General features: G+C 47.2%; 1 long non-coding RNA gene across 1 annotated transcript in view; it reads left to right on the top strand.

The window, feature by feature from the left end:
• LOC311519989 overlaps positions 1–22,992 on the top strand; it is a 39,752-nt gene extending 16,760 nt beyond the window's left edge. The window contains exons 2-3 of the long non-coding RNA XR_014711438.1: positions 21,950–22,036; positions 22,743–22,992. This is a non-coding gene — a long non-coding RNA (uncharacterized lncRNA). The remainder of the gene's footprint in view (positions 1–21,949; positions 22,037–22,742) is intronic.
• The last annotated feature ends 2,393 nt before the right edge of the window (positions 22,993–25,385 follow it).

Here is a 25,385-nt window from a genome sequence, read left to right as displayed (position 1 = left end):
TGTCCTATAACCTCTGGATCTTTTTTAACCAGCAGGGAAACAGATCTAAATCTGAATCCTGGCATCTGGATCTGATGTAGCAGATCTGGGCATGTAAATTTCCAAACCTACATTATTCTTGGACCTGGTCAGCCTTGGACCTGATCATTATACTTGGTCAGCATTCACTCAATACCAAGGCCCACATTCCTTCTAAAAATCACAAGAATCTTTTCAATATTCAGTGGGTCAAACATCAAAGCCCAGGAAAAGGGAATGTTTTCTTTGCACAGACAGACCACTAGGGTAACAATACATTTCAGCTAGCAGCACATACATGAGCATTGTGAAGTGGCAGGTCATAAGAAAAAGATGGTACATAGCTTTTCTTCCAAACAGAGAAGGCCTGAGCTAAGAAATCCAGACACAGAGTTTCCCAAACTTCAGAGGTGTTTGGCTCCAAGGATTAGGGCTGGCCCAATCTCTATATTAAATCTATTTACTCCTTGATTAGTCTAAACTGACATTGTTTGGGGGCACTGTCTATCTGGCTGACAATTCAGGTAACTGTGCATTTTCAACATGATTAATGGACAAGGCGAGTCATGACCATGTGTTGAATTACAGGTTGTTTTGAAGTTCAGATCATCTTTACTGGTTTATAACAAAATAACTAACGCTGGTTGTAAGAACTGTTGATTTCCTCACAAACAAATGCCCTTGAACATTTTTGGGCTTTTAGCTTTCAACAAAAAGCAAGAGGATATCAAGAAAAATGGAGATTTTCCATGAAAACTTTTGTTTCTATGAACAAGCCCTTTTTTTCATTGAAAATGAAAAACTTCAAGCAGCTCTCAAAATAACACTTTCCATTGTGCTTTCAAGACTGGTGAGATTCACCTGTACGTGGAAAATTGCCTAATAACATATTGTGAAAGCACAAAAAGATGGAAAAGCATGAAAAGACAAATCAAACTCTTCTTCAGAGATGAAACCCACACACAGTCAGTATGTGATCCGGGTGAGGGCGCAAGATGCCATAGCTAATCAAAATGAAGCTCTGAGAACATAATCACCACCAGCTCCCCTGGGCCAGATCCTTTTATGTCTCTTCTCATTGCTTCCTTGCAAGCTGCAAGGTCTGCTCTCAAGTGCACTGCTCTGAAATGCGGCCGGTGCTAGAGCTCTTCCTTTCATCAAGCCAGGAGCCTTGTTACCGTGGTGGGGGATTCAGCATCCTTCACAGATAGAGTGTGATGCAGGTCAGATCTCAGAAGAGCTTGCACTGTTTACTGCACCACACCGAGAGAAACACTGGTCCAGCAGGGAAGAAATGCCATGTCTCAGACATGAGAAATAACGCCGGCCGGTTCAGCAGCGACAAAGCAAAGGTCTGCCGCTGCCCATACATGATGGTGGGTTTTTCATCTCCCAAGCAGTGATGCAGCAGGGCTGAGGTCAGAGATGATGCCTTTGTGACATTAAAGGCATCACCAGGAAACCAAACACAAACAAGGAAAACTTCCTTAAATCTAAAGAGGGGGCTTTGAAAGAAGGGAGCAGGGAGGCTCCTGACCACATGGCTCTGCCGCCTACCACACTACCAGGGTCTGAGTCATGTACACGAGTGAAGGTAGGAGGAAGGCAGAGAGAGGCTGATTTGCATCTTCCTACTGATGCTCTGGTTCGCCTCTCTTGATTGATGTTATGTTTCTGTTGGGAGTCCAAATCCAGCAGCTGCTTCTCCAGGCTGAGGCGGGAGTGAGCCAGGAGTGAGACACACATGGGGCCCTCCATGCAGCACAGGGCCCTCCGAGCCCTTGGCAGTCGGAGGCAGAGGTGGAACAGCTCCGCAGTGGCTTTTGAGAGTGGGGCTGCCCTTCCTTTCATACCGAAAGTCGGTAGTGCCCTGCTTTCTGGGTGGCACCAAGGCAGGTGGCATGCTTGTAAGCCTGAACATTGACCCCAGTGCAGGCACTGCAAACTGAACATGAGACACACTTTTTTGTTTCCTGCGAAGTTTTTGGCACGCTGCTTGCATTCTGGTGCCACTGTAACCCACACACCTCCTGGGTGTGGCCTTCTGGCCCATCTAGTGGCCCCGAGACAACTTCAAGAGAGTGAAATGAGACTGTTCTACAGCCTTAGCTAACAAGCAGTTGGCTTTTAGATCATGCAGTAGAGGCTCATGCAGTAAGTTCCAGAGGTCCCCGGTTTGATCCCGCCTGTCGACGACCAGGATCTGTCGGCGTTACACCAGGTCCTCAGGGGCATGTCCCTCCACGTGCAAGGCCAAACCCTCTTCGGGAATGCTCAGCTGGGAGTTCTTCTGCTCCTTCACTCACGCCAAAATAATCTGGTGGATGAAGGGAACAGGACTGCCCAAGTTCAGAATGATCCAGCAGAACTTCCTATGTGGGATGGTGGCACCCTTATAGGGCAGGACAAGTGCAGAGAGCGGTCATTATGACTTGGGAAGAATCCCAAGCAATCACGGAAGAGAACATTATGGGATGTCAATGCATACAATGTGTGTGAATTCGTGAACTTGTAGCAGCATTCAGCTTCCAATGGCTAGGCTACAGGTCTGCATGGCTGTAACCAGGGATGGCTCAAATGGCCCCAGACCCTGCAGACATCCCACCTTTTTCAGATGGCTCACGTCTGCAGGTAGCAATGAACCAGAATCAAAGAGCCAAGCAGATCCAGAGATCCAAAGAACCCCAAGTGGGGAGGCATCCCAAAATCTGACCACGGACCCAAATCTGAAATTTGCAAATGGCACCTCTTTCTAATGGGCAAACCCCAAGCTGGGGTCTGAACTGCAAGGGGACTGGACTCTGGATCCAAAATGGGCCATCCCTTCTTGCACGTGTGACTTGCCCTATCCAGTCTGACCCCTTTTTAGGTGTATCACAGTTGCACTGTGATCAGGGCCCCATTGCTGTAGGCAGGGTACAGATCACATTTAGCCCTTGCTGTAGCCCTCACTCGGGAAGGACCATGTTATTCTGTTGTTAATGCATTAAACCAATTGAATTACACACTGAAGGGGGTTTTCCCCATTTTCTTACTGTTTTCAGGCTTTTTAAAAAGGTCTCATGAAAGGCAGTGCGATGGGAGCTTTAACTGGAATGGGTAACTTGAGCGAGAGGCAGGCTGGCTGATTACAATGCAGTCACCATGCCAGCCCTAAGGATTCCTTGGCTTCCTAATGAAGATGAATTAAATGCCAATCACAGCAAGAGGTCTCTGTGGAGTGAATAAGAATCCGTCTCAGTTGTAACTGAGTTCCGCTCACGTGGCCAACATGACTCATGGTGCTGCAAGAGGAAGAGCCATGGAGGGCCCTTGTACACACTTAAGAGTGCTTTGTCTGTCCAAGCAGGCGGCCTGGGTCAGTCACTGTGTATGTACCATCAGCAGCTCCTGGCCCTATCTTTAGATCAGTGGCAAGAACATGCATACAGTCCAAAGGATGAACAGCCAGACTTTTCTAGGCAGCTGCTTGGCAATACTGTGTTGTTTAAAGAGGGGCCCATCTATTAGCTTAATTAACGTTCTCTAGAAAAAAAATAGCCTCCCTATTTTGGCCCTTGTAATGGAACTAAGACTTGTTGGATTCTATTCTGTGTCCATGACCTTGTATAAACGCCAGACAGATGGACAGAGACTGACAGATTCCCTCCAAAAGTTTGAATACACAGGCACACTTGTGGGTGCTTATCTGAAGCCCCCTGGAATCTCTGAAGCTGACCCAGGCCTATCACTGCTCTGACCTCCAAGAAGCTCAAAGACTCTGGGTTCTTTTTATGATACTGACATGATAGTTCATGTGATCAGAGAGCTCTCAAAGGGGTGCTCTGAACACCAGGAACGTTCTGGCTGAATATGCTAACACTAGAGGTACCATGCAGGCAGGAGCAGAGAGGGTATGCACTCCATCATCCCCACTCAACCGAACCACCTGGGTGACCTGGTTTCCCTCCCTTTCCTAGGCTAGCTTCTCCCTGGCTACTATACCTTTGCTTGAGCAACAACCCCCAGGAGTCATGAACTGCTTCATTCACAGTCACCTCCTCTGGGCCTCGTCTCTCTACCTGTGAGCCCAACACATGCTCAGCTTGGAGGAATCACAAGGCATGGGATCTGCTTGGGACACAAGGTCTCCAGAGTGCTGGTGCAGAATGACTAGTCTTTCCCCTTGTCCTGAGTGCACACGAGTGTCATTGCCCTGTGTGAGTGACCACCCTTCCATAAAACTAGCCATGGAGCAGCCAGCTCTTTCCAAAGACCCTTCAGGCACAGCAAGAATTGTCCTTTCTTTCACCTTCAGACATTTGCAGAGCCATCGCTAAGCTGGACTGCGACCTCTTTCAACGTGCCACACACACAGAACCCCTTGTTAAGCTCTTGAATCTGCCGTAAGAGAACCTCCTCAGTACATCCAAACAAAGAATGAGCTGCACAGGTGGCTATATGTGCAAGAGCCCCAAGTCTCGGTGGGATGATGACACACCACTTCCATACGCGTCTTGTTGAGTGTTAGGACAGAGCAGGGTGTGGGGTTTCATATAAAAATGGCCTCGCCTAGCTTGTGCTGTGCAGCATGAGGCTTCTGTGCTTGTATAGCTTGCCAGCACACCACAGTCTGCCTTGTTGTGATAACACAGTGGGCAATTACATTAGACGTGGTTGGGCTATCAAAGCTTCTTCCCATTTAACAGTGGGTCTTAGGCTCCTAGATGCTTGTGAACATTTTACCCTGAGTCTAGATACTTGTTTTATTACAACAGGTTTTATGCCGGATTCTCACACCAGGATTCTTTCTTCCCTTTGACATACGAAAATACCTTTGGGTGACCATACAGCCAGGATCAATTCTTTTCCTGTAATTCAGGGCCTTCCTTAAGGTTCACCAGTCGTCACCAGTGATGGCCAAAAGATGGCCAATTTGGGGGTGAAGGGGGTGGTCAGGCTACATAAGCCTAATGCTCTATGATGGGGCCAGGGGTTGGATTTTCCAAACGTCTTCCATGTTGAAAGATTCTACCAGCTGGAGAGAGCTATCATAGATATTTCTAAGGCATCTAACACCTTGGCACGTATGTAAGACTGTTCCAGGTTTAACAGTGTATTTGTAGCAAATACATAGAGCCCGATTCTGCCACACTTACTCCCACTTAGCAGTATCTTAATCTATAAGGAGTCGTGTTTTCTTCAGTGGGACTGCTTGTGAAGTGTGTGTCACTATAGCACAATATAGCGAGCCCACAGAAAGAAATTCAGCCTATTTCTAAGGAGCAGCCCTTCAAAGCTAAGGTTATGGCTACACTACCGCAGTAAGTCAATCTAAGTTACGCTACTCCAGTTATATGAATAACAGAGCTGGAGTTGACATTGCTTATGTCGACTTACTGCAGTGTCTACACCGCAGCGGGTCGATGGGAGACACACTCCCGTTGACCTACCTTACTCTCCTCGTTCAGGGTGGAGTACCAGGGTTGACTGGAGAGTGATCTGTGGTCGATTTGGCGGGTCTTCACTAGACCTGTTAAATTGACCTCCCCTGCGTTGATTGCCAGAGCGTTGATCTGGCTGTAGTATAGATGTAGCCTAACTGAATAATCTTGTTTGCGTTGCCAGTGGCAGCCAGCAAACATCAGAAAATGAGGCATGGAAGGGTCAATGAGAGAGTTAAAATCCAGTCTGCCATTCACAGCACAGTGCCTATCTCCATGGCTCTGTCACCAGGACAATTAAATGAAGCAGAGCTTACTTCAGGTGTGCATTGCATCATGATATTGTGAGACAGCGCTAATAGCTGGTGAGCTGATTAGAGCCCTGTAAACACCATGGATGGATGACACTGTGACAACCTGTCAAGACTCGGCACTGTTGTGTATCAACGCAGTGGCACTGTGTGGAGGCATAAATATTACAACACTTATTTTTGTCCTGCAAGACTAGAACTAGCTGACAATTCCAGTTGCCAGACATCTGAGATGGACATTAACGAACCCACTGGCTTGTGAGCATCAGAACTGCTTTGCGCTGACATCTGCTGCAGCCGCTGTGCACTGATAGAACCCAGGAGTCATTTCCCAAAAGCCACTGGGCAGCCTGCACCTCAGAGAGGCAGACCTGGTAATCAGAGCAGAACTGAAGGCCCAGCCAGTTGGGCAGCCATGAAGCTTCAGTTTCCCATCTCTTTCTTAAGCGACGTTTCTGACTGATCAGGGTTCTGGCTGGCCTGTAACCTAACGGCGGTGACTGGCAGAGTGACGCAGGCACCTCTCCCGGTCTCTCTGCTTCAGAGGGGCTTCTCAATCCGAGGTGTGTCCTGAACACCCGAGAATCAGCTCTGCACATTAAACACTGTGACCTGGCAGAGTTGCGGTTCAGAGCGCTCTGGAAATGGCAAATGGCCGGGCATGCGGCTGTCAAGAGAGAGACTTGCGCTGCCTCAGGAGTGCTGGGAGATGTATGGCATTTTGCTGCCAGGGGACAATGAGTCCCAGTTTGTTCTCCAGCTAGTTCCTGGCAACTGCAGCACCTTGACAGGGAGCTGGTTACTATTATTCTCTGGGATTCTCCAAGGAGTTGCACACTGGCTGCCCTATTCCTATTGGCTTCCTTCCAATGGGATATGGGCACTTAACTCCCTTAAGATCCTTTGAGAATCCCAGTTTTGTTACTGAGGCACTGGGATGACTGACTAACCAGTAGATGAATTTCAGCTAACAGATAAGGACTGTGAGAGTGAATATCTGCTTGTGGTGTAGATGGAGAGAAACTATTTCACCAGGAGGGTGGTGAAGCACTGGAATGCGTTACCTAGGGAGGTGGTGGAATCTCCTTCCTTAGAGGTTTTTAAGGCCCGGCTTGACAAAGCCCTGGCTGGGATGATTTAGTTGGGGATTGGTCCTGCTTTCAGCAGTGGGTTGGACTAGATTAATAGATATTAAGGTCAGAAGGGACTATTATGATCATCTAGTCTAACCTCCTGCACAATGCAGGCTACCGAATCTCACCCACCCACTCCTGCGAAAAACCGCTCACCTATGTCTGAGCTATTGAAGTCCTCAAATCATGGTTTAAAGACTTCAAGGTGCAGAGAATCCTCCAGCAAGTGACTCGTGCCACATGCTGCAGAGGAAGGCGAAAAAACCCCAGGGCCTTCTGAGGTCCCTCCCAACCCTGATATTCTATGATTCTATAAATCAGCACTGGGTGAATAAATAATGGGAGCCAAGGGACCTGGGAGTGAGAGCAGTTTGTATATAGTTGAATCTCAACATCCCGGATCTAGTCTTTCTGGCTATATAGGATGGTAAATGTACAAGCACAGCTGAAGAGAATGATTCACCGTCTTGGTGTGACAGGACCTCTGCAGAAAAACTTTTATGGGAGTGGGAGAGGAAGCATTACTGACAATAGGAGGGAGGAAATCTGATGAAATCAGAACCTTCCTCCACTTCCTTCTATGGACGTTTGAACCCAACCTTCTGGAAATGCACAAAAGGGCTCTACAGAAATTAAACCAGACTTGATAGCTATGGCTCTAAAAGCCATAGAGCTGGACACAGAGAAAGCCACTCAATAGGGTTGTAGCCATGCTACAAAATGATTTAAAACGTCTATAGTTGGGCTGTCAAGCGATTAAAAAAATTAATGACGATTAATTGCACTGTTAAACAATAATATAATATCATTTATTTAAATATTTTTGGATGTTTTCTACATTTTCAAATATATTGATTTCAATTAGAATACAGAGTACAAAGTGTAAAGCGCACTTTATATTTATTTTTTATTACAAGTATTTACACTGTAAAAAAACAAAATAAATAGTATTTTTCAACTCACCTAATACAAGTATAGTACTGCAGTGCAATCTCTTTATCATGAAAGTTGAACTTAAAATTTAGAATTATGTAGTAAAGAACTGCATTCAAAAATAAAACAGTGTACAATTTTAGAGCCTGCAAGTGCACTCAGTCCTACTTCTTGTTCAGCCAATCACTCAGACAAAGAAGTTTGTTTACATTTGCAGGAGATAATGCTGCCCGCTTCTTGTTTATAATGTCATCTGAAAGTGAGAACAGATGTTCTCATGGCACTGTTGCAGCCGGCGTAGCAAGATATTTACTTGCCAGATGTGCTAAAGATTCATATGTCCCTTCAAGTACCATTCCAGGGGGCATGCATCAATGCTGATGATGGTTCTGCTTGATAACAATCCAAAGCAGTGCGGACCGAGCATGTTCATTTTCATTATCTGAGTCAGATGCCACCAGCAGAAGGTTGATTTTCTTTTTTGGTAGTTTGGGTTCTGTAGTTTCCGCATTGGAGTGTTGCTCCACACCTCGTCCCTCTCAGATTTTGGAAGGCACTTCAGATTCTTAAGCCTTGGATCGAGTGCTGTAGCTATCTTTAGAAATCTCACATTGGTACTGTGATACAGGAGGGCCAGGGAGCAGTGGTAGAGTGGTAGAGGGGAAATATATAAGCCCTAAACTAATTAAGGCGTGGGTCCCAGTAGACTAGGGAGGGTTGCTACAGGTTAATTGGAGCACTTGTAGTCAATTAATCCCTGTCTGGAACCTAATAAAACCCCCTGCTTCAGGCAGTCAGGAGAGGAGGAGGAAGGAGAGAGGACTAGAGTTTGGAGGTGTGTTGTAAGATTTGAGAGACCAGAGAACCAAAGTAAGGGAGACCCTACGCCAGCAGAGGAGGAAGACTTCCTCCCTCAGCATCTAAGGACGGAAGGTTCCCCACTCAAGGGGGAAGAGGGTAAGAACCTGCAGGTGTTGAGAGGGGCTGGGGCTCAAAGTGAGGAGCAAACCCAGACCCCTCCCCTGCTTCCCTTCTCTACCACCTTCCTGGGCCACTAGCGGGGACCTCAGTGGCCCAAGAGCAGGGGCAAGGGGTGGCATCTTAGCCCCCCTGCCAAGAAAAGCCCAGGACCCACCATACTAACATCGGCCATCTTGGCACAGTACCTTCTTTGCGTTTTGTCAGAATCTGCAGTGAAAGTGTTCTTAAAATGAACATGTGCTGGGTCATCATCTGAGACTGCTATACCATGAAATACGTGACAGAATGAGGATAAAAGAGAGCAGGGGACATATAGTTCTCCCCCACAGAGTTCAGTGACAAATTTAATTAACACATTTTCTTTAACGAGCGTAATTAGCATGGAAGCATGTCCTCTGGAATGGTGGCTGAAGCACGAAGGGGCAAATAAATGTTTAGCGTATCTGCACGTAAATACCTTGCAATGCCGGCTACAAAAGTGCCATGCAAATGCCTGTTGTCATTTTCTGGTGACAATGTAAACAAGAAGAGGGCAGCATTATCTCCTGTGAATGTAAACAAACTTGTTTGTCTGAGCGATTGGCTGAACAAGAAGTAGGACTGAGAGGACTTGTAGGTTCTGAAGTTTTACATTGTTTTGTTTTAGAGTGCAGTAATGTAACAAAAACATCTACATTTGTAAGATGCACTTTCACTACAAACAGATTGCAACAGGGGAGGTCTCCTATTTCATACTGAGAAAGTAGGGCAATCGGCTAGTTTTCTTAGGTGCCTGTACACGAACTCAAGAAGTCTGGGAAACAAGCAGGAAGAATTGGAAGTCCTGGCACAGTCAAGGAACTATGATGTGATTGGAATAACAGAGACTTGGTGGGGTAACTCACATGACTGGAGTGCTGTCATGGATGGGTATAAACTGTTCAGGAAGGACAGGCGGGGGAGAAAAGGTGGGGGAGTTGCACTGTATGTAAGAGAGAAGTTTGCTCAGAGTTCCAGTATGAACCTAGAGAAAAGCCTGTTGAGAGTCTTTGGGTTAAGTTGAGAGGCAAGAGCAACAAGGGTGATGTCGTGGTGGGCATCTGCTATAGACCATCAGACCAGAAGGATGAGGTAGACGAGGCTTTCTTCGGACAACTAACAGATGTTTCTGGATCACAGGCCCTGGTTCTCATGGGGGACTTCAATCACTCTGACATCTGCTGGGAGAGCAATACAACACTTCATAGACAATCCAGGAAGTTTTTGGAGAGTATTGGGGACAACTTCCTGGTGCAATTATTGGAGCATGCAGGGGTGAAATCAGGAAGGCCAAAGCACAATTGGAGTTGCAGCTAGCAAGGGGTGTGAAGGGTAACAAGAAGGCTGTCTACAGGTATGTTAGCAACAAGAAGGGGGTCAGGGAAAGTGTGGGACCCTTACTGAATGGGGGAGGCAACCTAGTGACAGATGATGTGAAAAAGCTGAAAAAGCTAGAGCATGCAGGGGTGAAATCAGGAAGGCCAAAGCACAATTGGAGTTGCAGCTAGCAAGGGGTGTGAAGGGTAACAAGAAGGCTGTCTACAGGTATGTTAGCAACAAGAAGGGGGTCAGGGAAAGTGTGGGACCCTTACTGAATGGGGGAGGCAACCTAGTGACAGATGATGTGAAAAAGCTGAAATACTCAATGCTTTTCTTAACTTGGTCTTCACAGACCAGGTGAGCTCCCAGACTGCTGCACTGGGAGCACAGTATGCGGAGGAGGTGAGCAGCCCTCAGTGGTGAAAGAACAGATTCAGGACTATTTAGAAAAGCTGGACGGTGCTAAAGGAGTTGGCGGATGTGATTGCAGAGCCGTTGGCCATTATCTTTGAAAACTCATGGCAATCAAGGGAGGTCCTGGATGATTGGAAAAAGGCCAATATAGTGCCCATCTTTAAAAAGGGAAGAAGGAGAATCTGGGGAACTACAGAACGGTTAAGTCATGCCTGACCAACCTGATTGTCTTCTATGATGAGATAACTGGCTCTGTGGATATGAGGAAAGCAGTGGGGACATGATATACCTTGACTTTAGCAAAGCTTTTGATAGGGTCTCCCACAGTATTCTTGCCAGCAAGTTAAAGAAGTCTGGATTGGAAGAATAGACTATAAGGTGGATAGAAAGCTGGCTACATCGTTGGGCTCAATGGGTGGAGATCAACAGCTCAATGTCTAGTTGGCAGCTGGTATCAAGTGGTCAGTCCTGGGGCTAGATTTGTTCAACATCTTCATTAATGGTGAAGCACTGGAATGGAGGTGGTGGAATCTCCTTCCTTAGAGGTTTTTAAGGTCAGGCTTGACCAAGCTGCCCTGGCTGGGGTGATTTAGTTGGGGATTGGTCCTGCTTTGAGCAGGTGGTTGGACTAGATGACCTCTTGAGGTTCCTTCGAACCATGATATTCTATGATGCTGTGATTGATTATCTGGATGACGGGATGGATTGTACCCTCAGCAAGTTTGTGGATGACACTAAACTGGGGGGAGAGGTAGATACGCTGGAGGGTAGGGATAGGGTCCAGAGTGACCTAGACAAATTGGAGGAGTGGGCCAAAAGAAATCTGATGAGGTTCAACAAGGACAAGTGCAGAGTCCTGCACTTAGGATGAAAGAATCCCATGTACTGCTACAGGCTGGGGAACGACTGGCTGAACAACAGTTCTGCAGAAAAGGACCTGGGGATTACAGTAGATGAGAATCTGGATATGAGTCAACAATGTGCCCTTGTTGCCAAGAAGGCTAATGGCATATTGGGCTGCATTAGTAGGAGCATTGCCAGCAGATTGAGGGAAGTGATTCTTCCCCTCTCTTCGGCACTGGTGAGGCCTCATCTTGAGTATTGCGTCTAGTTTTGGGCCCCCCACTACAGAAAGGATGTGGACAAATTGGAGAGAGTCCAGCGGAGCGCAACAAAAATGATTAGGGGGCTGGGACACAAGACTTATGACGAGAGGCTGAGGGAATTGGACTTATTTAGTCTGCAGAAGAGAAGAGTGAGGGCGGATTTGATAGCAGCCCTCAACTACCTAAAGGGGGGTTCCAAAGAGGATGGCGCTCGGCTGTTCTCGGTGGTGGCAGATGACAGAACAAGGAGCAATGGTCTCGAGTTGCAGTGGGGGAGGTCTAGGCTGGATATTAGGAAAAAACTATTTCACTAGGAGAGTGGTGAAGCACTTGAATGGGTTACCTACGGAGGTGGTGGAATCTCCTTCCTTAAAGGTTTTTAAGCCCTGGTTTGACTGCCTGGGATGATTTAGTTGAGGTTGGTCCTGCTTTGAGCAGGGGGTTGGACTAAACGACCTCCTGAGGTCCTTTCCAACCCTAATCTTCTATGATTCTATGATTGCACTACAGTACTTGTATGAGGTGAACTGAAAAATACTATTTCTTTTATCATTTTTACAGTGCAAATATTTATAATAAAAAATAATATACTTTCTGATTTCAGTTACAATACAGAATACAATATATACGAAAATGTAGAAAAACATCCAAAATATTTAATAAATTTCAATTGGTATTCTATTGTTTAACAGTGCAATTAAAAATGCGATTCATCGCAATTAAAATTTTTTAATCGCGATTAATTTTTTGAGTTAATCACGTGACTTACCTGTGATTAATCGACAGCCCTAGTCTATAGTTTTTAGTCTCAGTCTCTAGTCAGCGCTATTGGCCTTCTCCATATGGAAACCTTTTCAAAGGGTCTAAAATGCTTGGGAATCTTTCCTTTCCCCAATATTTGTCATGTCCTGCTGCACCTCTGGCTTCGAGCCTGCAAAGGGGCCCCAATACCTTAGGACAGGATGTCCTGCCAGCATTTCCAGTCCCACCAGAAGCAAGAAGTCACCCAGACTCTGAGAATAAAGCCAAGCAAAGAGAGTTTCAATAACTCACCCAAGGATAGCACAGTGAAGAGCTGGAAAGGAAGAACTCAAGACTCTTCTGCATTCTCTTGCTAAAATCTTCCCAGTTTCTCTTGGATGAGTTGTCATGTTTTACCTTTTGAGTAATTAAACAGCTGTTATATTATCTCCCAAGGTGGCTGCATGTCAGTGGTGGGTAAAGGGATCTCTGCATACACTGTAAAATAATTTATGACCTCTAAATACTTCACAATTATCATTCAGCTGCACAGCATGGCTGCTTGACACTTCATGGAGAGAACAGAGATAGAGCTTAGATACCCCTGCTCCAAAAAGTCCCACCAGATGGCCTAAAGGAAATTCTCCCTTCGCTAACAAGCAGCATGAAGCCTATGAGACGCCATCATTCTGGGGCTTCTGTTGTTTCTGATTCCACCATGCTTCATTTACATAGCAGACTGATAGAGAGCTGTGACATTCCTTACAGTCCATGTAGACCGGACAGCCTAATATTAACGAGTCTCCATAATTCCTTACATGGTGTTAATATAGACATTTCACAAGAATATTCATCACCAGAGTTTCAGAGTAGCAGCTGTGTTAGTCTGTATCTGCAAAAAGAAAAGGAGGACTTGTGGCACCTTAGAGACTAACCAATTTATTTGAGCATAAGCTTTCGTGAGCTCCAGCTCACTTCATCGGATGCATTAGCTTTCAGAAAAGACCTCACTCTGTGCACTCTTATAAGACAATAATATTGTATGCAAGGAGTTGATTTAATTGTTTATCACTCTTGCTTCAGCCCCTGAAAGGGGGAGGGATGTTAGCAAACAGGTGGTGCCCAGAGAACCTCCTAGTGTGACGATTGGCTCCCCCTGTGGTGGGAGCACTTCCAGAACCGGCAACAGATCAGTGGGGCGCAGGTGACTCTGCTGGGCTGCCCCCCAACAGGGACTTTGGATGTAATTTGACTAATAAAGTTGAGGCCTGGTTAAAACCCAGACCATGTGTCCTTAGGATTCTTCCACGCAGTGAGTGTACCAACCCCTCTTTATGAGATGCAGCCTGCTTCCCCATTGCATGTCAGTCCCATTCTGGGGGTCAGGGACCCACGCCTTCCTCCCCTTTTGGCTGCCTTTCTAGAGGAGACCTAACTCTGCTGCTGCTGCCATGGCATGGCTGATTAGCAGTCTGACTCATCATTGGAAAAAAGACCTCAGTCAGCCAAGTGGGACAGCAAGAGAGCTCCCCTCTCAGCACCGCTTCTCAGAGAACCTGCTCCAGAGCTGATCAAAGTCTGTTTGATGGATAATGGAACAAGACATAGTATAACTTATTTGATCTATTTTATCCCCAGTATTCAACCCTCTCTCTTAAGGATGTGGTCAGCAGCAGTTATGTCTCTGTCCGGAAGCTTGGTGCTCACACGCGATGTGAGATTATTTCAGTTTACACCCTCTTACTCGTTCATGAATTCAACATTTCCCAGCAACACCTCCAACATTTGTACTCATTTCAAACCTCTCCTTATTTATTGATGGCCAGCCACTTTCCAAACATTCTCTGCTCCAAGGAGCTCGCAATCTAATCTTTAAACCCTAGGATGATTTCCCAGAGGAATATGGGCTCATTAAAGCAGGAGACTGAGTCAGAGAACCGAGAGACTTCTTGTAGCTAACCTTCCGCGTGGGGTGAGGTGAGTGCCAGGAGTCCGATCTGGCCGTCGGACTGTGAGCCAGCCAAAGCATGGCTGGAGTTATTTTCAGTTGCTTATTTAATTTGGCAGGCCTGCTGGAAGCAATGGTGGTTACTCCATAACTCCTGATAACACCAGTGTCGGCTTATCTTGCAGTATCAGACTACATACCTCATGCCTCTCCGCCCTAAGGGCCAAATTCTGAAATCAGATGCTTGCATGTGGCTCCTATTATCTGCAAGAGGGAGACACATGAGCACTTCCAATGGTGGAATTTTGCCTTAACTGATTACATCAGAAGATTTCAGAGTTAACAGCTGTGTTAGTCTGTATTCTCAAAAAGAAAAGGAGTACTTGTGGCACCTTAGAGACTAACCAATTTATTTGAGCATAAGCTTTCGTGAGCTACAGCTCACTTCATCGGATGCATACTGTGGAAAGTGTAGAAGATCTTTTTATACACATCAGAAGGTTATTTCACTAACCAGAAGGCAGAAGCAGTCCCCTCTCAATAGGAGCTGAACTTCTAAATACATATCGCTCCCAGAGGCCCCACACTAGGATCTTTATTATCTTCCATGTTTATTAATCAGCAACCTGGTGTTAACAAAGAGATCCCTTTTAGAAGATATGCAAATAGCTCTGCAATTTTCTCCCAGTGACTCAGCACTCCTATTAGAAGCTCACTAATAAGACACCCAACCCACTAAAATGCCCTGTGAATAATTAGCAACTTCATGTCTCTGTATTTTAATAATGTACTGGAGGAAATGGTCTTTGGCTAATACACATTCCATCTTGCCAAGGCTAAATGTGAGTTTCAGACCTTCGGGTACAACTGTATTCAAATGAGGCAAAGTTAAATATTCTCAGTAGAAGGAATTGGAATAAAGCAAATGAAATGCTCTGAGCATTGGGGATTTTTGGACTGACACAAATGTAAAATATGGATATCCTGTCAAGACTTATTCAAATGCCTAGAGATTCCCTTGCAACATTTCCTGTCTAACCCACCAGGATAGGAGTCTAGCTGGGTGATCAGAAGGTGGGTGGTGTTCATCTAAGCATCCAACCGCTCCGATATTTACTGAAGCTTATTTACACTATCCAAAGCCCTCGACTCTAGAGAGCTGTGCTGGAGATCTCAGGAGAGCACGGATGAGATTCTGGGCTCTGTCTCTAAAAGGTGTAGCACAGAACTCACAGGTTCCAGAGGGAAAGGTGGCTTGAAACCACCCGGGCACCCCAGAGCATGGGTTGCTCCAGGAGCTGGAGAGACCTGTGACATAATGCAGACAGGACCTGCATAAGCTATGGCAGCCTCTGCAGGCTGCCCTACAGGCCACATCTTTGCCTGGAAGCCCAGCCCTGCCCCAAGCTCGTTCACCATGCCAGGGTTTGTGAGGGTGGCCCTCATAGAATGGCTTTATGATGCCTGCACTGAGGAAATCCTCCCCCAGCCACATTAGGGTTGGTAGGGGGAATCCACAAAGCTACCTAGGCGCCCCCCACTACAATCCATAAAACTCCTACCCAGCCCTAGTGGTTTCTAAACTCACTCAGCACCCAGGTTTTCAAAAGGCCCTAAGCACTGAAATGTCTGCCTCTGGGCATGCATGCTGCTGCCTCCCTGCAGGTGTCTGGATGTCCCTCTCCCACCTAAAAGCCCCAGAGTGATTCGCAAACCAGGGGAAATAGGCATTCAGCTGCCTAGCTCGCCCAATTCCGTAGGTGTGCTTACAGGGCGCCCACTGGACTGGGCCCTGAGCAACAGCTGGCAGGTGCCCAGTGGGTAGAGCACCCAGCTAGGATATGGACGACCCAGGCCCAATTCCCTCCTCCCCGGAAGAGGGACGAAAGGATTTGAACAGGGTTCCCAGTCCTACCTCCCAGGAGTGTGTTCTCACTATAGGGCTGTGGCATACTCTGCTGTAGGGGCTCCTGCACTCTCTCCTCTCTCACACTCATCAGCTGGTGACTAATGTCCCGTTAACTCTCCCTGCCAGACCAAAAAAAGGTGCAAGGGAGGGATGGGGTCCTCTTGGAACTGCCAGGATGGGCACAGCCAGTGACAGAACCTGAGAACAGTTTTGTGTCCTGCAGCCAAGATTCTGCAGAAAATAAAACCAATAAGACTGGAGCATGCTGCATGGCCTAAAGAGTACTAGGCACTAACGAAGAAAATGGTGAGCAGAGTGGGGTATCTACCTCCCCAAGTACCCAGCAGAGGCCCTGGCTCTGTGGTTGATTCCCTGGGGGAGTTAGGACATGTCTACACAAAAACACACTGGAAAGTTAATCATACAACATCTGAGGAGCCTTTTAGAAGGAAGACATGGATAGTGAGCGATCAGCTGTTGTGACCTGCTCAGATTGTGCCATGTTTGTCTTTCTCCCAGAGGACAGAAGCGACTTTGTCTGTAGAAGTGCACGCTGGTCTGCATATTGGAAGAGAAGGTTAGAGGACTAGAGAACCAGGTATCAACCCTGCATTCCATCAGAGAATATGAAGATGTTCTGGATAGAAGTCAGTGTTTGGTTCTAGAAGCAAAACATGCTGAAGAATCAGAAAGTGCGGTGCAGAATGGGGAAGAGTATTGGCAGCAGGTGACCTCCAGAAGAAGAAAGAGGAGAACCCATGTACCCCCAATGCAGACAGAGGTGCGAAACTGTGTTGAGGTTCTCTCCACAGATACTACTGCAGAGAAGGATTTGGAAGAGCCCTCTGAGGGAAGGTATCAGAAGGAGACCCCCATCGGCCGGAAGGCATGGGATGCACTGTCCTAGGGATGGGGATTCCATGATCACCACTCCTAGGAGGAGGAGACAGGTGGTGGTGGTCGGGGACTCCCTCCTAAGGGGGAACGGAGAAGTATGCTGCTTGCCTGGAGCTAGAATCCAGGATGTGACGGAGCATCTGCCAACACAGATCAAGCCCTCGGACCGCTACCCCTTCCTGCTTCTCCACGTGGGCACCAGTGATACTGCCAAGAATGACCTTGAGCGGATCACTGCAGACTACGTGGCTCTGGGAAGAAGGATAAAGGAGTTTGAGGCACAAGTCGTGTTCTCATCCATCCTCCCTGTTGAGGGAAAAGGCCCAGGTAGGGACTGTCAAATTGTGGAGGAGAATTTGTGGTTACACAGGCAGTGTCGGAGAGAGGGTTTTGGATTTTTCGGCTGTGGGATGCTGTTCCGGGAAAGAGGATTGCTAGGAAGAGATGTTATCCACCTAACGAAGAGAGGGAAGAGCATTTTTGCAGACTGGCTTGCTAACCTAGTGAGGAGCCAAGGAAAGTGTGGGCCCCTTACTGAATGAGGGAGGCAACCTAGTGACAGAGGATGTGGGAAAAGCTAATGTACTCAATGCTTTTTTTGCCTCTGTCTTCACTAACAAGGTCAGCTCCCAGGCTGCTGCACTGGGCATCACAAAATTGGGAAGAGATGGCCAGCCCTCTGTGGAGAGAGAGGTGGTTAGGGACTATTTAGAAAAGCTGGACATGCACAAGTCCATGGGGCCGGACGAGTTGCATCCGAGAGTGCTGAAGGAATTGGCGGCTGTGATTGCAGAGCCATTGGCCATTATCTTTGAAAACTTGTGGCGAACGGGGGAAGTCCCGGATGACTGGAAAAAAGCTAATGTAGTGCCAATCTTTAAAAAAGGGAAGAAGGAGGATCCTGGGAACTACAGGCCAGTCAGCCTCACCTCAGTCCCTGGAAAAATCATGGAGCAGGTCCTCAAAGAATCAATCCTGAAGCACTTGCATGAGAGGAAAGTGATCAGGAACAGCCAGCATGGATTCACCAAGGGAAGGTCATGCCTGACTAATCTAATTGCCTTCAATGACGAGACAACTGGCTCTGTGGATGAGGGGAAAGCAGTGGATGTATTGTTTCTTGACTTTAGCAAAGCTTTTGACACGGTCTCCCACAGTATTCTTGTCAGCAAGTTAACGAAGTATGGGCTGGATGAATGCACTATAAGGTGGGTAGAAAGCTGGCTAGATTGTCGGGCTCAACGGGTAGTGATCAATGGCTCCATGTCTAGTTGGCAGCCGGTGTCAAGTGGAGTGCCCCAGGGGTCGGTCCTGGGGCTGGTTTTGTTTAATATCTTCATAAATGATCTGGAGGATGGTGTAGATTGCACTCTCAGCAAATTTGCGGATGATACTAAACTGGGAGGAGTGGTAGATACGCTGGAGGGTAGGGATAGGATACAGAAGGACCTAGACAAATTGGAGGATTGGGCCAAAAGAAATCTGATGACGTTCAATAAGGATAAGTGCAGGGTCCTGCACTTAGGACGGAAGAATCCAATGCACCGCTACAGACTAGGGGCCGAATGGCTAGGCAGCAGTTCTGCAGAAAAGGACCTAGGGGTGACAGTGGATGAGAAGCTGGATATGAGTCAGCAGTGTGCCCTTGTTGCCAAGAAGGCCAATGGCATTTTGGGATGTATAAGTAGGGGTATAGCGAGCAGATCGAGGGACGTGATCGTTCCCCTCTATTCGACATTGGTGAGGCCTCATCTGGAGTACTGTGTCCAGTTTTGGGCCCCACACTACAAGAAGGATGTGGATAAATTGGAGAGAGTCCAGCGAAGGGCAACAAAAATGATTAGGGGTCTAGAACACATGACTTATGAGGAGAGGCTGAGGGAGCTGGGATTGTTTAGTCTGCAGAAGAGAAGAATGAGGGGGGATTTGATAGCTGCTTTCAACTACCTGAAAGGGGGTTCCAAAGAGGATGGCTCTAGACTGTTCTCAATGGTAGCAGATGACAGAACGAGGAGTAATGGTCTCAAGTTGCAGGGGGGGGAGGTTTAGATTGGTTATTAGGAAAAACTTTTTCACTATGAGGGTGGTGAAACACTGGAATGCGTTACCTAGGGAGGTGGTAGAATCTCCTTCCTTAGAGGTTTTTAAGGTCAGGCTTGACAAAGCCCTGGCTGGGATGATTTAACTGGGAATTGGTCCTGCTTCGAGCAGGGGGTTGGACTAGATGACCTTCTGGGGTTCCTTCCAACCCTCATATTCTATGATTCTATGGTTCTAGGAGGGCTTTAAACTAGGTTCGCCAGGGGATGGTTACCTAAGCCTAGAGGTAAGTGGGGGAGTGGGATACCGGGAGGAAACACAAGGAGGAGGGTACAAGATGGGAAGGCTCCTGATTCGTACCGAGAAAGCAGGGCCATCAGCTAGTTATCTTAGGTGCATGTACACAAACGCAAGAAGCCTGGGAAACAAGCAGGAAGAATTGGAAGTACTGGCACAGTCAAGGAACTATGATGTGATTGGAATAACAGAGACTTGGTGGGGTAACTCACATGACTGGAGTGCTGTCATGGATGGGTATAAATTGTTTAGGAAGGACAAGCAGGGGAGAAAAGGTGCAGGAGTTGCATTGTATGTAAGAGAGCAGTAGGACTGCTCAGAGCTTCAGTTTGAAACTGGAGAAAAGCCTGTTGAGAGTCTTTGGGTTAAGTTTTGAGGCTAGAGCAACAAGGGTGATGTCATGGTGGGCATGTGCTATAGACCACTGGATCAGAAGGATGAGGTAGACGAGGCTTTCTTCAGACAACTAACAGATGTTTCTGGATCACAGGCCCTGGTTCTCATGGGGGACTTCAATCACCCTGACATCTGCTGAGAGAGATGCCTCACAGCACCTCACAGACAATCCAGGAAGTTTTTGGAGAGTGTTGGGGACAACTTCCTGGTACAAGTGCTGGAGCAACAGACTAGGGGCCGTGCTCCCCTTGACCTGCTGCTCACAACCAGGGAAGAATTGGTAGGGGAAGGAGAAGTGGGTGGCAACCTAGGCAGCAGTGACCATGAGATGGTTGAGTTCAGGATCCTGACAAAAGGAAGAAAGGAGAGTAGCAGAATACGGACCCTGGACTTGAGAAAAGCAGACTTTCACTCCCTCAGGGAACTGATGGGCAGGATCCCCTGGGAGGCTAATATGAGGGGGAAAAGGAGTCCAGGAGAGCTGGCTGTGTTTTAAAGAAGCCTTACTGAGGGTGCAGGAACAAACCATCCCGAAGTGCAGAAAGAATAGCCAATATGGCAGGCAACCAGCTTCGCTTAACAGTGAAATCTTCGGTGAGCTCAAACTCAAAAAGAGGAGGTTACTCGCCTGTGCAGTAACGGACATTCGTTGAGATGGGTGTCCCTGTGGGTTCTCCGCTGTAGGTGTTGGTGTGCCCCTGCGCCATTGTTCGGAGATTTTTACAGCAGTACCTGTATAGGCCGCGCATGTGTGGAGCCTGCCTCATATCCCAGTCTTGTCTCAATAGTGCGCATGCGTGGCCGAACTCCTCCGTTCCTTCTCTACAACGGAGGCTACCCCAGCTCCAAAGTAGAGGGGAGGAGAGTGGGGAATGGAGCAGCCACGGGGACACTCATCAGAACATCAGAAGAAGTAACCTCCTCTTCTTCTTCGAGAGGTGTCCCTGTGACCAGTTGGAAAGTCAGTAGTTAGAGATAAATGAGCCCTTAGAGCATTTTGCAATGGGGATGAATAGCTTGTCGGAATGCCTAAAGGTTTTAGTCCTGTCGAAGTAGAAGGACAAAGCTCTGTGCATGTCCAAAGTGTGCATCGTAGATTCAAAGGAATTCGCATGTTGTTTGGAAAAGGTAGGGAGATGGATAGGCTCATTGACATGGAAAAATGAGTGCACCTTCGGAGAATTTCAGGGAGTAAGCGTAGGGTGACTTTGTCCTTAAAAATATGGTGCATGGCGGATCTACCATGAGTGCTGCAATTTCTCCTGTGCGTCTCACACAGGCAATCACTACCAGAAATGCAGTTTTCATAGAGAGATGTAGGAGGGAACATGTGGCTAATGGTTCAAATGGTTTTGGGTTAGGCATGTTAAGACTAAGGGGAGGTCCCAAGATGGATTAGGCGGTTTGATGTCTGGGTATAGGTTTAGGGTCCCTTAAGGAATTGCTTAGTAATGGGATGAGCAAAGATAGTCTTATCGTCAATGACATCATAGAACATTGTAATTGTGGCCACATGGAGTTTGATGGGACTCAGGGAGAGTCCAGAGAATTTAATCTCTAATAGATAGTCAAGGATTAGTAGGAGAGGCACAGAAAAAAAGGAGCGGTGTTTGTGACAGCCCACCAGTGTGTAAATCTTGTCCAGTTATAAAGGCAGGTGGTGCATGTAGAAAATGGGATGTCCTGCAGAATGGGGACCCGTAGCAAAGATTGTGAAGCAATGTCCACCAGTGGAGGGAGTCCTAGACTCTGGGAGGTATGTATAAAAGTTTGTTCAGACCATGGACATTTGGTCTGTAGAAAGTGGAATCCAGCTTTGGAAATACCTCATAAAGATGCGAGCGTTCCTGACTACAAAAGTGCAAGAAGCCATGTGACCTTGGAGTTGTAGGCAAGCTCGTGCAGCCACTTGTGGACTGTTGCACAGCTTGGGAATGAAACGGTTGATAGTGTTAAAAAGGTGGCATGGGAGAGATGCTATTCTTTTGTGTGAGTCGAAATGTGCTGCTATGAACTCCAGTTGTTGGGTGGGAGTGAGTGAAGATTTTCTTTGTTCATTCGCAGGCCAAGAGCATGGAAACACTGGACTGTCCGTTGTGTGGACTGAATGGCTTCTTGGAAGGTCCTGGGCTTTGAAAGGCAGTTGTCGAGGTAAGTAAAAATTATGATTCTCTGCCTTCTGAGATGAGCTGTTATGACTGCAAGGAGTTTGGAAAAGACATGAGGTGCAGTTGAGAGGCTGAAAGGTAGGACCCCATACTGGTAGTGTTGTGAGCCCAGAACGAAGCGAATAAAACGACTGTGGGCTTGGTGTATGGTCACAAGAACATAAGCATCCTGAAGGTCGAGGGCTGAAAACCCAATCTCCCCGCTCCAGTGCTGGAATTATGGTTGCAAGAGTCACCATTTTTTTTTAAATTTTATTTAACGAATTTATCGAGACATCTGAGGTCGAGAATGGGTCACCATCCCCCAGTTTTCTTGTGTGTTAAGAAGTAATGGGCGTAAAACCCTTTTCCTCTGTGTTGGTCAGGCGCTGGCTGTAGTGCTCCTATTTGGAGGAGGTGATGCACCTCTTGGGGGAGCAGTTGTTTGTGAGAGGGGTCCCTGAAAAGGGACGGGGGCGGGGGGGGATGGGCACTGAATTAGGGATGATGTTTTCTATACCGTCAGTTACATCTTCAAATTTGCTTATTAGCGGAAAGGGGTTGACATGGAGCCAATGAACTGGTGCGGCGACGTTGACCTCTTGGTCACGGACATTGTTGTTCATGTGGTCTATGACTTTGTTGAGTATACGCTGGGTAGCATGGATGTTGATAAGGTTGGTATCTACATTGTCTCCTCCTATTTACAGGGATTTGGATACCGAGAGACCGTAATGTCGCTCTCGAGTCCTTCATGGAGTGAAGCACATCGCTGGTGTTACTGGCAAATAGTTTTTCACCATCAAAAGGGAGATCTTCTATGGTATTCTGAACCTCACAAGGAAAAGAAGACGATAAAAGCCATGAAGTTTGATGCATCACGACTGCTGTAGCAGTGGACCTCGCAGCTGTCTTAGCAACATCAAGTGCAGCTTGTAATGTGGTATGGGAGATGATTTGTCCGTCAGAGACTATGGTTTTAAACTGATGGTGTTCCCCACCCCCTTTGGAATGTCATCATTAAAGTCCATGAGATTCTCATAATTTCTGTGGTCATGTTTTGCCAGAATGGCCGCATAATTAGATATCCGGAATTGTACTGTGGACAAAGCATACACTTTACGACCAAGCAGGTCCAGCCTTTTACTGTCTTTATCAGTTGGGGTAGACCTGGGAACTGGTGTTTGTTCTTTTGGTTAGCTACCTCTACTACCAGTGAGTTTGGCGCTGGGTGAGTAAAAAGGAACTCAGACTCTTTGGAAGGAATAAAATGTTTCCAGTTAGCTTGCTTACAGGTAGTTAGTTGTGCTACTAGCCGGTGTCTGCCATATGGTTTTGGCAGGATCCATAATGGCTGGATTTATAGGTAAGGCAATCTTGGATGTTGAGGAAAGTTGCAGGATGTCAGTCAACTTACGTTGGTTTTCAGAAAACTTCCTCCAGATTAATCCTCAACTCATTGGTGGCTCTTTTGAAGAGGTCTTGAAATTTTAAGAAATCATCCGACAGTGTTGGTGGGGGAGGCAGTATAGCCTCATCCTGCGTGCGGAGGTCGGTGATGCCAGGAAGGTTAGCGCAGCCCGGGTCTGTTCCGGCAAGGTCCTCTGTGCTGGCACCATGTCCACTGCAGTGCCGGACGGTGCCATGAGAGAGGCAGGCAACTTGAAGCCTGAAGCCTTGGCACCGGGAGCTTGTGCTGTCACCGCAGCCACAGGCGGGATTAGCGCGATGCCGGGGGAAGGTCTGCATAGAAGAAATAGACCTGCTCAGCAGCATTTCTGCTTGCAATGTGTCCCTTCTGGGTGAGGGAGGCAGGCGTTTTCGTTATTTATCATTTTTGGAGGCGGGAGGGCTGTGGTTCACTGAGGAGCCCGTACCTGGGTCAGAAGCAGGTCCGAGTGACTTCTGCCCAAGAATCATTTTCAGGCGGAGTTCTCTGTCTTTACGTGCCCTGGATTTATATTTGGAACAATGGGCACATTTTTGAGGAATGTGGGACTCCCCCAGACATTTTATATACCGGGAGTGACCATCCGAGATAGGAACGGCGTCCCTGCATGTAGTGCACCGGTTAAATCCTGGGGAACCAGGCATATTAGCGTTGGCGGGAACAATTTTTTTTTTTTAAGGGATGAACTTATCTAGTAACTAGAGTGCTAAACTAAGGGGAAAAAGGATGTAGAATGCGTAAGCGAAAAAGTTTTAACGAGTCTGTGGTAGGTCTGACTCTGGCAGGGAACGGTAGAGAAGGAACTGAGTTCAGTCGGACATGCCCACTATTAAGACAAGCTGGTATGTGAGGCAGGCTCTGCGCATGTGCGGCCGATACAGATACTGCTGTAAAAATCTCTGAACAACAGCGCAGGAGCACACCCATGGGGACACCTCTTGAAGAAGAAGAAATCTTACAAGAAGTGGAAATTTGGACAGAGGAGTATAAAGATATTGCTAGAGCATGCAGGGGTGTAATCAGGAAGGCCAAAGCACAATTGGAGTTGCAGCTAGCAAGGGATGTGAAGGGTAAGAAAAAGGGTTTTTACAGGTATGTTAGCAACAAGAAGGAGGTCAGGAAAAGTGTGGGACCCTTACTGAATGGAGGAGGCAACATACTGACAGATGATGCGGAAAAAGCTGAAGTACTCAATGCATTTTTTTGCCTCCGTCTTCACAGACAAGGGGAACTCCCAGACTGCTGCACTGGGCAACACAGCATGGGGAGCAGGTGAGCAGCCCTCAGTGGTGAAAGAATAGGTTCAGGACTATTTAGAAAATCTGGACATGCACAAGCCTATGGGTCCAGACCTAATGCATCCAAGGGTGCTGAGGGAGTTGGCTGATGTGATTGCAGAGCCATTGGTCATTATCTTTGAAAATTCATGGCGATCAGGGGAGGTCCCGGATTACTGGAAAAAGGCTAATGTAGTGCCCATCTTTAAAAAAGGGAAGAAGGAGGATCCGGGGAACTACAGGCCAATCAGCCTCACCTCGGTCCCAGGAAAAATCATGGAGCAGATACTCAAGGAATCCATTCTGAAGCACTTGGAGGAGAGGAAGGTGATCAGGAACAGTCAGCATGGATTCACCAAGGGCAAGTCATGCCTGACTAATCTAATTGCCTTCTATGAGGAGATAACTGGCTCTGTGGATGAGGGGAAGCAGTGGACGTGTTGTTCCTTGACTTTAGCAAAGCTTTTGACACGGTCTCCCACAGTATTCTTGCCAGCAAGTTAAAGAAGTATGGGCCAGATGAATGGACTACAAGGTGGACAGAAAGCTGGCTAAATCGTCGGGCTCAGCGGGTAGTGATCAATGGCTCCATGTCTAGTTGGCAGCCGGTATCAAGTGGAATGCCC

This window comes from Lepidochelys olivacea (assembly GCF_965140295.1).
Source record: "Lepidochelys olivacea isolate rLepOli2 genome assembly, chromosome: 4".
NCBI lineage: Eukaryota > Metazoa > Chordata > Testudines > Cheloniidae > Lepidochelys > Lepidochelys olivacea.
This window is presented reverse-complemented; position numbering and strand designations above follow the sequence as displayed.